This window comes from Erpetoichthys calabaricus, chromosome 14 (assembly GCF_900747795.2).
Source record: "Erpetoichthys calabaricus chromosome 14, fErpCal1.3, whole genome shotgun sequence".
In the NCBI taxonomy this organism is placed as follows: domain Eukaryota; kingdom Metazoa; phylum Chordata; class Cladistia; order Polypteriformes; family Polypteridae; genus Erpetoichthys; species Erpetoichthys calabaricus.
In genome coordinates this window covers 52,933,825-52,947,427 of record NC_041407.2, presented here as the reverse complement: position 1 = coordinate 52,947,427, position 13,603 = coordinate 52,933,825, and positions in this window count along the sequence as shown.

Genomic DNA, 13,603 nt, shown 5'->3' with positions numbered 1-13,603 from the left:
AATTTTCACTCATATGCAGATGACACCCAGTTATACCTTTCATTTAAATCAAATGAAGTGTCTCCGATGTTGTCTTTAATTAGTTATGTTAGCGAATTAAAGGAGTGGATGAATGAGAACTACTTGTCTTTAAATACAGATAAAACAGAGATGTTAATTGTTGGAGGGAATGACACTGATCACAACATAATTTTGTCATCATTTAACTCAGTTGGAATCCCTATTAATTTTACTGAATCAGCCCGCAATCTAGGAGTTATCTTTGACTGTAGCATGTCATTTAAAGTGCATATTACAAAGTTGTCCAAAACATGTTTCTTCCATCTTAAAAATGTTAGGAAATTAAGGCGCTTTCTAAATCAACAGGATTCTGAGAATTTAATTCATGCATTTATCTCTAGTAGGATTGACTACTGCAATGCGGTGTTCACTGGATGTTCAAACTGTTCTTTATACAGCCTCCAGTTAATCCAAAATGTGGCTACAAGAATTATTACAAGAAAAAGAAAGAACACATAACTCCAGTTCTTAAATCCTTAAACTGGCTTCCCGTTAAGTTTAGGGCAGATTTCAAAATCCTCCTTTTAACATATAAAGCATTAAATGGCCAAGGTCTGGCTTACTTGTCTGAACTTATCATGACTTACAAACCTGAGTGCACATTAAGATCTCAAGATGCCGGTCTGCTTATGATTCCAAGGATTAATAAAATAACAGTAGAAGGTCGAGCTTTTAGTTACAGGGCCCCTAAAATGTGGAATGGTCTGCCTGCTTCTATAAGAGATGCCCCTTCGGTCTCAGCTTTTAAATCCCGGCTGAAAACTCACTACTTCAGTTTAGCATATCCTGACTAGAGCTGCTGATTAACTGTACATACTGCATCTCTGTTGTTAGTCATTAGCACTAAAACATAAGTAAAATGACAGTTATAATTGGATTCTAACCCTCACCTATTCTGTTTCTCTTCTCGGTACTCAAATGTGGCACTTGGTGCCTTGGCCCACCTGCCAAGTTGTTTTGCCTGCCTAAGGTAAAGTCATCCCTGATGGAGGATCGCAGGAATCGTGGGAAAGATGGGTCCTTTCATCAGATTGGCTGGCCCAGCACTGTTTCAGCAGTGGAATGGCCAATTGGGGGAGGCAGCTTGATGGATGAGGTCTCCAGGTCTCTAAACATATCCAAATCTTATTATGTGATATCATCTACTGTTAAATTTTGCTCCGTACCTCTAAAATTTTTATTTTTATACTGTATTGAGGATTTGTTCTCTTCTGTGTAATGTATTGTATTGACCCCCTTCTTTTAGCACCCACTGCACGCCCAACCTACCTGGAAAGGGGTCTCTCTTTGAACTGCCTTTCCCAAGGTTTCTTCCTTTTTTTCCCTACAAGGTTTTTTTTGGGAGTTTTTCCTTGTCTTCTTAGAGAGTCAAGGCTGGGGGGCTGTCAAGAGGCAGGATTGCGGCACTTCCTGTGTGATTTTGAGCTAAACAAAAAATAAATTGTATTGTATTGTATATCTAAAAATGTTCAAAGGTACTGAAACAATAGACAGTTTTAACAATACATTTTGATTTAACTTTAGTCTTAGTCTTCTGACTAAATTGCATTTTAGCTTTTGTCACATTTTAGTCATTTAATTATTGTTAGCTTTAGTCTAGTTATAGTCAACAAAAAGTAAATTAATTTTTCTTGAGAAAAAGTAAATTGGTTTTAGTCGACTAAAAGTAAAAGTAAATTAGTGAAATAGTCAAAATCATTTGGCTATCTTATTTCACATATGAATATGCACAGGATACACTGTACCTCTAAAATATTATATTAACATGAAACTAATGAGCCAAACCACATGTACAGTAGTGATTATTGAACATAAAATAAAGAGTAGGAATAGAAAGGATTTACTTCAAAAGATCTTGGTCAGATAATGGCAACTCTGGTCTGTCATCACAATTTTCTGGCCCTCAACGTGCCTTAGTTATGCTGCTATAAGATTTTCTAAAAAAAATGTATGTGACATAAGTACTTTTACTACCTTCCTCACATTTTAGGGGTTATGCTCCTAAACATTAGTTTGGCTTCAAAAACCAAATGAAAAACACAAATGTAGTGTTTGCATATTCATATTCGGCAGTGAAACAATGCTGTTTTGCCATACTGTACATGTAAATATCGTATTAATCAGTAGATACGCTTCAAGCACTGAAATCCTAAATACATTTTATGTTAGTATTAACAAATGGAGCAGCTCATTTCATCAATGATGGTGTCAAGCCAAATAGCCACTTTGTTTGAAATTTGCCTCGATTTTTAATTACTACGACTGTTGTTGTCACTGCCACTGTGCCTCTATGAGTAAGCAGATGCGTGCAAAGTGGTTTCACCCGCAATCCTGAACTGTATCCACCAGTTACAAAGTGGATAGATGTGTGGATAAATGTTTAGACGTGCTTATTACAATCAAAGAATGAATGCAAAGCTTCTGTTCCTTTACCGAGACTGTGTAGGACACTGTATTAAAAGCGATTAATCCCCACGTCATTTTATCTGCTGTAACAAATGTGTGACACTACAAGCTAAACAGTTACAACTCCTATCTGAGGCTAGGTGCATCTGAATGCGCTCTTAAAGCTGCATGAATCCTTTTCTGAAGTATTTTATAAATTGATAAATCTGGCAATACAAAAGCCTGTGTGTGTCTGTGTGTTTTTTTCCCATTAATAAGCACATTTTCCCCAATTCTCAAACACACAGCTTTGCCAGACATGACTTCTGTGTTTGTCTTCAGTGTATTGATACGGTGCTGTATCATCACTACCATTCAGCCTTTTTCATACATAGTTTTTACTTGCATTTTTCTCACATATTATTGACCCTTCCGAAGTTATTCATATATTTGCGGTCATGGAAGAGTGCAGTACCAACTTTGCTATCAATGTGACATCCCTACTTGCAGCACATGTAAAATAAACCGACGTACATAACAGGTTTAATGAGAGCCAGAGGTAACGGTATTGCCCTCAGGCAAGTCGCCACCTAGACAATGCTACATACCTTGGCATGAATCTCACGATGGCGTGCCTCCAGACCCCTCTTCAGGTTTGTGGTGTTCTTTCCTGTGAGCTTCATTCTCCATGGCTTTCATTGGATTTTATTTTCGTCAGCACTGTAATTAAAGTTGGTCCATATGTCTGACCACTTTTTTCCCCCCGAGAATCACATTGGCCGAAATATCAGAGCGAAGTGGAGGAGGATTCTGACTGACATCATGCCTTCCTGATGGTGCCCAAACTAGTATTAGCCAATTACCAGCATGCATACAAGTTTTTAAAATTGCAACACTGCCTTCAAGCTTGTTATTTGTTGGCAGATCGCATTAGGTGTAATAGAGAGGTGCAAAGAGCTTCACATCACTCATTGTCTAGTTGTCTGTTTGTAGCATTTTCGTTTTTGTTTAGTTTTCGTCAACAATGATTTTAAAATAATTTTGTATTAGTTTTCATCATTAATGGTGCAATTTTATTTAGTTTTTGTTCTTTTTTTGTCACAAAAAAAAAATGTTGTTAACGGGTATTTTTCGTCTTAGTTTTTATCAAAAAAATGAACAGTAGCACTTATCACTAAAAAATGCATATAGTACAACTGAGACCACAATACGTGTAGGTTAAATTATGTAAACACAGATTATTGACTCTAATCTTAGATACTTGTACAGTATATTGGATTTATTTATCCACATATTACAGCTTAAATCGCCTTATTAACCTTGGTTTTTCAGACACTCTCAGTTTTGGGCTGAATGCATTGTGAAACACCTGGCAATAAGTACACAGATTTAGTCTGAACATTATTTGCCTTTGATATATAAGGTTGGGAGCATGCGCTGATAGGGCGTTGCCTCACCCACCATGCATAAGGAATATAAGTTTGTAAAAATAAACAAAGGAAAGACTGTTAGGCATACGTAGCTGAATGTAAAGTATTTTTTAAAAAGTCTGTGCCACCTGCAAAACCTCCTAATTGGGTCTGCTTCCAACCTTACTTGCTCAAAATGTCTCAAGATATACTTTGACCATTGATTTGCATTTTTTGTTTTGACATTAATATTGTAAAGTTTTATCTAAATTTTGTTCATTGACATTTGTATTCTCAGAATTCAGCATATTCAGTAAAACTAAGATAGTGAGATCTGGTCTCAAGCTGTAAGGTCTTTTGAGGCAGAATAGCAGGATATGTTGCACAGTTGAACTTTGCACTTCCTCATCACATTCTTATTGTCAACATCTGATGCGTTGCTTCTTCTTGATTCCTGATTTGTAACTCAAGTCACTATTTAAGGAAGTACTTCTGCCAAATAAACTTCTTACTCCTGAAGCTGTCTTATACGATTCATTTCACGGTTAGCCCTGTCTGTTGTTCATCAAAACATACTGTGCACATTTCCATATTCCAACAGTATCTTGATACAAAGCCTGGCTCAAAAATTATTCCCAATGGTTCTTCCCAAATTTTGTATGAAACTTTCATATGGACCTTCTACCCTGTTGTAGCCTTTCAGGTTTCTCTGATTTGTCTGTGTCTGGGCTCCAAAGGTTGCTTTCAATCATTTCAGGAGCCAATATAAGTAACCTTTATCATAAGTTTGGACAAAAATCAGAAATAACCACAACCTCCAAATTCTGAACTCAAAGTCCTAGTATAATGGCTAGAAGGGTTCATGTACACATGCTTGCAATCCAATAAAAACAAAATCTCTGCTTGTGAAAATGAATGAATGTGGGTGAAGAAAACATATGCTTCACTGGTTGCAAGTAATAAAGCTTATTGCAGCCATGACCAATAGAATATCTCCCTTCTGGGTCGTGTCAATCACTAAAAGGTTGCGAATCCACAGGCTTTCATTTCAAACAGTCGTGTTAATCAAAGCCTAATTCAATACTACAAATGAACTTCTCACTTAGGTTCAATTGCTTTGCTGTTCATTTGCCTTCTCTGTAAGTTCAAAGATAGCCTCTGATTTTAAACTTAGCAAACAGGGGTGTTAAGGTTAATCCATAAAATGACATTTACTCTTTAGCTAACTTTAGATGTTGCAGTTATTTTATTTCTTATGTGCAGATAAGTCACACTGAATGGGTGACAATAAATACAGGGTTTGTTATTTGGATCTATGCCTGTTAACTCCACTTTTGTACAGACATTTGAAAAGTTAAATAGATCACATGAGTCAATGTTTTGGATCTACCAGTTTAAATGAGTTTTACAGTTTTTATTCTCTTTTCAAACACATGGGTTATCATTTTGAACTTCTGGTTACTACTTGAGAACATGGTGTCGTGATGATCTGGACATTGTTCTTTGTTTTTATTTAGATAGATAGATAGATAGATAGATAGATAGATAGATAGATAGATAGATAGATAGATAGATAGATAGATAGATAGATAGATAGATAGATAGATAGATAGATAGATAGATAGATAGATAGATAGATAGATAGATAGATACTTTATTAATCACAAGGGGAAATTCACATACTCCAGCAGCAACATACTGATTAAAAACAATATTAAATTAAAGAGTGATAAAAATGCAGGTATAACAGACAATAACTTTGTATAATGTTAACGTTTACCCCACCGAGTGGAATTGAAGAGTCACATAGTGTGGGGGAGGAACGATCTTCTCAGTCTGTCAGTGGAGCAGGACAGTGACAGCAGTCTGTCACTGAAGCTGCTCCTCTGTCTGGAGATGACACTGTTTAGTGGGTGCAGTGGATTCTCCATGATTGACAGGAGCCTGCTGAGCGCCCGTCGCTCTGCCATGGATGTCAAACTGTCCAGCTCCGTGCCAACTCCGTGCCAACAATAGAGCCTGCCTTCCTCACCAGTTTGTCCAGGCGTGAGGCGTCCCTCTTCTTTATGCTGCCTCCCTAGCACACCACCGCGTAGAAGAGGGCGCTCGCCACAAACGTCTGATAGAACATCTGCAGCATCTTACTGCAGATGTTGAAAGACACCAGCCTTTTAAGGAAGTATAGTCGGCTCTGTCCTCTCTTGCACAGAGCATCAGTATTGGCAGTCCAGTCCAATTTATCATCCAGCTGCACTCCCAGGTATTTATAGGTCTGCACCCTCTGCACATAGTCACCTCTGATGATCACGTGGTCCAGGAGGGGCCTGGTCCTCCTATAATCCACCACCAGCCCCTTGGTTTTGCTGGTGTTCAGTTGTAGGTGGTTTGAGTCGCACCATTTAACAAAGTCCTTGATTAGGTTCCTATACTCCTCTTCCTGCCCACTCCTGATGCAGCCCACGATAGCAGTGTTGTCAGCAAACTTTTGCACGTGGCAGGACTGGAGAAAGTATGGTTGCCTGCGGTGCTCCTGTGCTGCTGACCACAATGTCAGACTTGCAGTTCCCAAGACGTACATACTGAGGTCTGTCTGTAAGATAGTCCACGATCCATGCCACCAGGTATGAATCTACTCCCATCTCTGTCAGCTTGTCCCTAAGGAGCAGAGGTTGGACGGTGTTGAAGGCGCTAGAGAAGTCCAGAAACATAATTCTTACTGCACCACTGCCTCTGTCCAAGTGGTAGAGTGATCGTTGTAGCATGTAGATGATGGCATCCTCCGCTCCCACCTTCTCCTGGTATGCGAACTGCAGAGGGTCAAGGGTGTGGCGGACCTGTGGCCTCAGGTGGTGAAGCAACAGCCGCTCCATGATCTTCATCACATGTGACATCAGGGCGACTAGGACATAATAGTTTTGGGACAGGGGTGATGCAAGATGTTTTCCAAAGCCTCGGGGCTCTCCCCTGTTCCAGGCTCAGGTTGAAGAAACGCTGTAGAGGACTCCCCAGCTCCAACGCACAGGCTTTCAGCAGTCATGGCGATACTCCATCTGGACCCACTGCTTTGCTGGCACGAAGTCTCCTCAGCTCTCTTCTTTCCTGGGCTGCTGTAATTGTGGGTGGGGGGAAACTCTCTCCTATGCTGGTATCAGCAGAAGGATGGGTGGAGGGTGCAGTACTCCGAAGTGAGAGTGGGTTAGGATGGTCAAACCTGTTAAAGAAGTTGTTTATCAGGTTTGCTTTCTCCTTGTCTCTCTCGATGGTGGCACCCCGCTTCGAGCTGCAGCCCGTGATAATCTTCATTCCATCCCACACTTCCTTCATGCTGTTATTCTGCAGCCTCTGCTCCAGCTTTCTCCTGTACTGCCCCCTCGCCGCCCTGAGCTGGACTCGGAGTTCCTTGAGCTCATGCTGATCACCGTCTTTAAAAGCCCTTTTCTTCTGGTTCAAAAGGCCCTTGATGTCACTTGTAATCCTTGGCTTGTTGTTAGCATAGCAGCGTACTGTTCTTACTGGAACTGCAATGTCCATACAGAAGTTGATGTAGTCAGTAGTACACTCAACAACTTTCTCAATGTTCTCACTATATGATCTCTGCAGGATATCCCAGTCCGTAGTTCCAAAGCATTCTCTCAGAGCCTGTTCTGTCTCAGGGGACCACTTCCTGAATGAGTATGTGGTTGTAGGTAGGACCCTCACTCTTGGTTTGTAGTGAGGCTGAAGCAGAACCAGGTTATAATCTGCTTTCCCAAGCACAAGCAGCGGGGTGGTGCTATATGTGTCTTTAACGTTTGCATACAGTAGGTCAATAGTCCTATTTCCCCGGGTATCACAATCCACATACTGGGAGAAGGCAGGTAATGTTTTGTCCAGCGTCACATGGTTTAAGTCTCCAAAGATTAGCACAAGTGCCTTGGGGTGCTTTGTTTGTAGTTTAGCAACAGCGGCGTGGATGATGCCACACACTATCTCCACGTTCGCTGGAGGAGGGATGTAAACAATAACAACAATGACATGTCCAAACTCTCTGGGCAAGTAATAGGGACACAGACTTATGGCCAACAGTTCGATGTCCCTGCAGCAAGTGGAGATTTTGACGTTTACATGTCCAGAGTTGCACCACCTTGTATTCACATAGAGAGCGAGTCCTCCTCCTTTCCGCTTCTCGCAGGTATTTGCGTCTCTGTCTGCTCTAACTGTGCTAAACCTGGGTAGCTCCACGTTAGCATCTGGGATGTTAGTTGTTAGCCACGTTTCACAAAAACACAACAAACTGTATTCTCTGTGGGTCCTGACATTTTTCACCAGCGCAGCCAGTTCGTCGATCTTATTTGGTGGTGAGCTATACAGATATACACTTCCCTCTCAAATTTGATAGGTAAAAATGACAGTTTTCATTTCCTTGCAAATTTCATGTTGCATTCAGTGTCACTGAAAAAAAAAAAGAAATAATTAAATAAGTACATACAAAATCAACAAAAAACATTGTGACACTTATACAACAGAATGATATGAGAGCACAAATAATTAAATATGTAATAAATTTCACAATGCATGTATTTATTGTCATATTTATTTATTTATTTATTTGACTTTGTCTATAATATTCCTCCATAGGTAGTACTGTATATCCTGAAATTAGATATGGTGCCCCTTTGGGCTCATTACCTGAACCACTGCTGTAAGGTTCAAGCTGGCCTGCTGCACCAACAGGGAGAGGAGCATTAGGAGCTCAGGACAGTGGCTGGCACAAAAGCTAGAAAGAAAATAGTCAACCAAAGACTTCCTCTAAGTGTCTCAGTTTTATTCACCTGTTCCCACATGATGCTACTATTGTAAATGACAGGCAGGGTTTGGAGAAAATTCCATCCAAAAGAATGGAACTACTAGTGCAGGGTTCTAGGTTATTCCTGCTCTGAAGTACAAATTAAACAAAGGACAATGGTAGGTGCAGACTTTAGTCAATTCCGTTCAATTTCTGTTTTCACTTTACATGCTGCCTTTAGAAGACATACAGTAGTCATAAAATAAAATATATGTGTTCAGCACTGTGCAGATGACAGTCTATATGTTTCCTTTGGACCAAATGATTTTTTTGGACCAAATCATTATTTCTTTTGTTGCATCATTAATTATGTTAACAAGTTAAAAGAGAGCTGCAAAAATGCGTGTGAAAAGCATTCATATCAAGCCATTAAATTTTGTTTTCCTTACTGTAAATGTATTGATATCAATAAATTTGTAGTTATTATTGCTTAGCTTATTTTAAGAAATCTTGTCAGGTAAATTTAACTTATCTAATTGGCAGATATTTTGCAAATAAAAGTAAAACAACTTTTATTTAAAAGGTTTTGCATATGCTTTTTTTTGTAGTGTGATAACTACTTTGAATACTGAAAATACAGAAGAACATAGTACATTGACTGGAATGATAGATAGATAGATAGATAGATAGATAGATAGATAGATAGATAGATAGATAGATAGATAGATAGATAGATAGATAGATAGATAGATAGATAGATTCTTTATTAATCCCAATGGGAAATTCACATTCTTCAGCAGCAGCATACTGATACAATAAATAATATGAAATTAAAGAATGATAATAATGCAGGTGAAAAACAGACAATAACTATGTATAATGTTAAATGTTAACGTTTACCCCCCCGGATGGAATTAAAGAGTCGCATAGTTTGGGGGAGGAACGATCTCCTCAATCTGTCAGTGGAGCAGGACAGTGACAGCAGTCTGTCGCTGAAGCTGCTCTTCTGTCTGGAGATGATACTATTAAGTGGGTGCAGTTGATTCTCCATAATTGATATGAGCCTGCTGAGCGCCCTTCGCTCTGCCACAGATGTTAAACTGTCCAGCTCCATGCCAACAATAGAGCTTGCCTTCCTCACCAGTTTGTCCAGACGTGAGGCGTCTTTCCTCTTAGTGCTGCCTCCCCAGCACACCACTGCGTAGAACAGGGTGCTCGCCACAACCGTCTGATAGAACATCTGCAGCATCTTATTGCAGATGTTGAAGGACGCAGCCTTCTAAGGTAGTATAACCGGCTGTGTCCTTTCTTGCACAGCGCATCAGTATTGGCAGTCCAGTCTAATTTCTCATCCAGCTGCACTCCCAGATATTTATAGGTCTGCACCATCTGCACACAGTCACCTTTGATGATCACTGGGTCTATGAGGGGTCTGGGCCTCCTAAAATTCAACCACCAGCTCTTTGGTTTTGCTGGTGTTCAGGTGTAGGTGGTTTGAGTCGCACCATTTAACAAAGTCATTGATTAGGTCCCTATACTCCTCCTCCAGCCCATTCCTGATGCAGCCCACGATAGCAGTGTCATCAGCGAACTTTTGCACATGGCAGGACTCCGAGTTGTATTGGAAGTCCGATGTATATAGGCTGAACAGGACCGGAGAAAGTACAGTCCCCTGTAGCGCTCCTGTGTTGCTGACCACAATGTCAGACGTGCAGTTCCCAAGACGTACATACTGAGGTCTGTCTTTAAGATAGTCCACGATCCATGCCACTAGGTATGAATCTAATCCCATCTCTGTCAGCTTGTCCCTAAGGAGCAGAGGTTGGATTGTGTTAAAGGCGCTAGAGAAGTCTAGAAACATAATTCTTACAGCACCACTGCCTCTGTCCAAGTGAGAGAGGGATCGGTGTAGCATATAGATGATGGCATCCTCTGCTCCCACCTTCTCCTGATATGCAAACTGCAGAGGGTCAAGGGTGTGTTGAACCTGTGGCCTAAGGTGGTGAAGCAGCAGCCTCTCCATGGTCTTCATCACATGTGATGTCAGAGCAACAGGCCGAAAGTCATTCAGCTCACTAGGACGTGATACCTTTGGGACTGGGGTGATACAAGATGTTTTCCAAAGCCTCGGGACTCTCCCCTGTTCCAGGCTCAGGTTGAAGATGCGCTGTAGAGGACCCCCCAGCTCCGATGCACAGACCTTCAGCAGTCGTGGCGATACTCCATCTGGACCCGCTGCTTTGCTGGCACGAAGTCTCCTCAGCTCTCTACTCACTTGCGCTGTTGTAATTATGGGTGGGGATGTCTTTCCTATGCTGGTATCAGCAGAAGGATGTGTGGAGGGTGCAATACTCCGAGGTGAGTGTGAGAGTGGGTTAGGGTGGTCAAACCTGTTAAAAAAGTTGTTCATTTGGTTTGCTCTCTTCACGTCTCTCTCGATGGTGGTACCCCGCTTCGAGCTGCAGCCAGTGATGATCTTCATCCCATCCCACACTTACTTCATGCTGTTATTCTGCAACTTCTGCTCCAGCTTTCTCCTGTACTGCTCCTTCGCCGCCCTGAGCTGGACTCGGAGTTCCTTCTGCACGCGCTTGAGCTCATGCTGATCACCGTCTTTAAAAGCCCTTTTCTTCTGGTTCAAAAGGCCCTTGATGTCACTTGTAATCCATGGCTTGTTGTTAGCATAGCAGCGTACAGTTCTTACTGGAACTACAATGTCCATACAGAAGTTGATGTAGTCAGTAGTGCAGTCAACAACTTCCTCAATGTTCTCACTATGAGATCCCTGCAGGATATCCCAGTCTGTAGTTCCAAAACATTCTCTCAGAGTATTCTCAGCCTCCGGGGTCCACTTCCTGAATGATCGTGTGGTTACAGGTAGGACTCTCACTTTTGGTTTGTAGTGAGGCTGAAGCAGAACCAGGTTATGATCTGCTTTCCCAAGCGCAGGCAGCGGGGTGGCGCTGTATGTGTCTTTAACGTTTGCATACAGTAAAGCAATAGTCTTATTTCCCCGGGTGTTACAGTCCACATACCGGGAGAATGCAGGTAATGTTTTGTCCAGCGTCACATGGTTAAAGTCTCCAGTGATTAGCACAAGCGCCTCAGGGTGCTGCGTTTGTAACTTAGCAACAGCAGAATGGATGATGTCACTCGCTGACTCCTTGTCCGCCCGAGGAGGTATGTACACGATGACAACAATGACATGTCCAAACTCTCTGGGAAAGTAATAGGGACGTAAACTTACGGCCAACAGTTCGATGTCCCTGCAGCAAGTGGAGATTTTGACGTTAACATGTCCAGAGTTACACCACCGTGTATTAACATAGAGAGCGAGTCCTCCTCCTTTGTGCTTCCCACAGGTACTTGCATCTCTGTCCGCTCTAACTGTGCTAAACCCGGGTAGCTCCACGTTGGCATCTGGGATGGTGTTATTTAGCCAGGTTTCGCAAAAACACAACAAACTGCATTCTCTGTAGGTCCTGACATTTTTCACCAGCGCAGCCAGTTCGTCGATCTTATTTGAGATTGAGTTTACATTCCCCAGAATCACAGAAGGCACCGAAGGCTTGAAACGCCACTTTCTCGCAAGCCGCTTCATTTTTAGCTTAGTGCTGGCTCTGCTGCCACGATACCGCCTTCTTACCTCGTCAGGTAAATATGGAACCACACCGGCACTGGCATTTGTTCTCAGCGCTCGAAGTTGAGTACTTGAATAGGCGAGTCTCGGCGTGTAAAAATCCATGCCCACGTTGTAAAAGTAAGTGTGTCCAGGGAACGAATCCACATAAAATAAAGTAATAGGAGTGATCAATAAATAAAAATAGAAAAATAAAAGTAGAAAAGTACACATACATATACAGTCATACACGGAGCCGCTGAAAAGGCTGCCACTCACGGCGGCGCCGGATGTCACAATGCTGACAGGGATAAAGTTCTGTAACCTTTTTAATTTGGTAAATATAAGTAGTAGTTTTAATAAATCAGCATATAATTTATGCATCATCTTTGGTGCCAGTTTTTTCCAAACATATTACAACATGATCTAAAGTATGCTTTAATCAGGCTAAGAATATAGGAAAACCGTGATGTTAATATTACTCAGTTTTACTCTGTGTTCAACTATATTTCTCTGTTCATGTATATAAAGTATTTCTGCCATCGCAGCATGCATGGAAGCTTGTCTTTGCTCTCTGACCATGAACTCAGGGAAGAGTGCTATATGGAATAAACTGAATTGAATTATATTGTATATTTTAAGATTATATATTGTTTTTCGCCCAGGCATGGCAGGCTGGTAAAATGGCCCAGATATGTCAGATGATTACTTTATGTGAAAGCCAAGGGCTGGTTTATTGTTTCTAAAATTTGCATTACTTGCAAGGGGCACCAGTCCATTGCTTTGCCCACTTGCATGTGTTTTAGATGTGGGAGGAAATTAAGTCAGACATGCAGAGCAAAAATTTAGAGAAAGGTCAAGAGTGCTTAATGTACACCTTGAGGCGTTAATGTGGTATTTTCTAAATAACAGGGGCAAGTATTTCTGTCTATAACAGAATCGTAACCCTTATTCTAATTAATATCCTCACCAACATACTGTATCAGTGGCACATAGAGAAATTAGTGGATGAGAAACACCACCATTTTCTAAGCGCAGTAATCTGTTTCATGCTCAGTTGTGGCCAAGCATATTAAGGATGGTCAAATTATTATTGGTAACAACATTGTCCACAAGCACCAAAAGATGCATTTGCCCAGCCATAGCCTGATTTATCAGTAACAACCAGAAAAAACTGGTAAAACAGCCATGACGAGTGTGGTGATAACTGTAGAGGTACTGGCAGCAAAGATACAGCAACTGGGGCAGAACAGGCTGGCAACCCAATCTGAGGAGGAGTGCCAATCAATGCTAAAGAGAACCTTCTGAAATTACATTCCCAAATGGGGCAGGGGGTTAGCACCCCAGTCAGATGGATCTAACAGC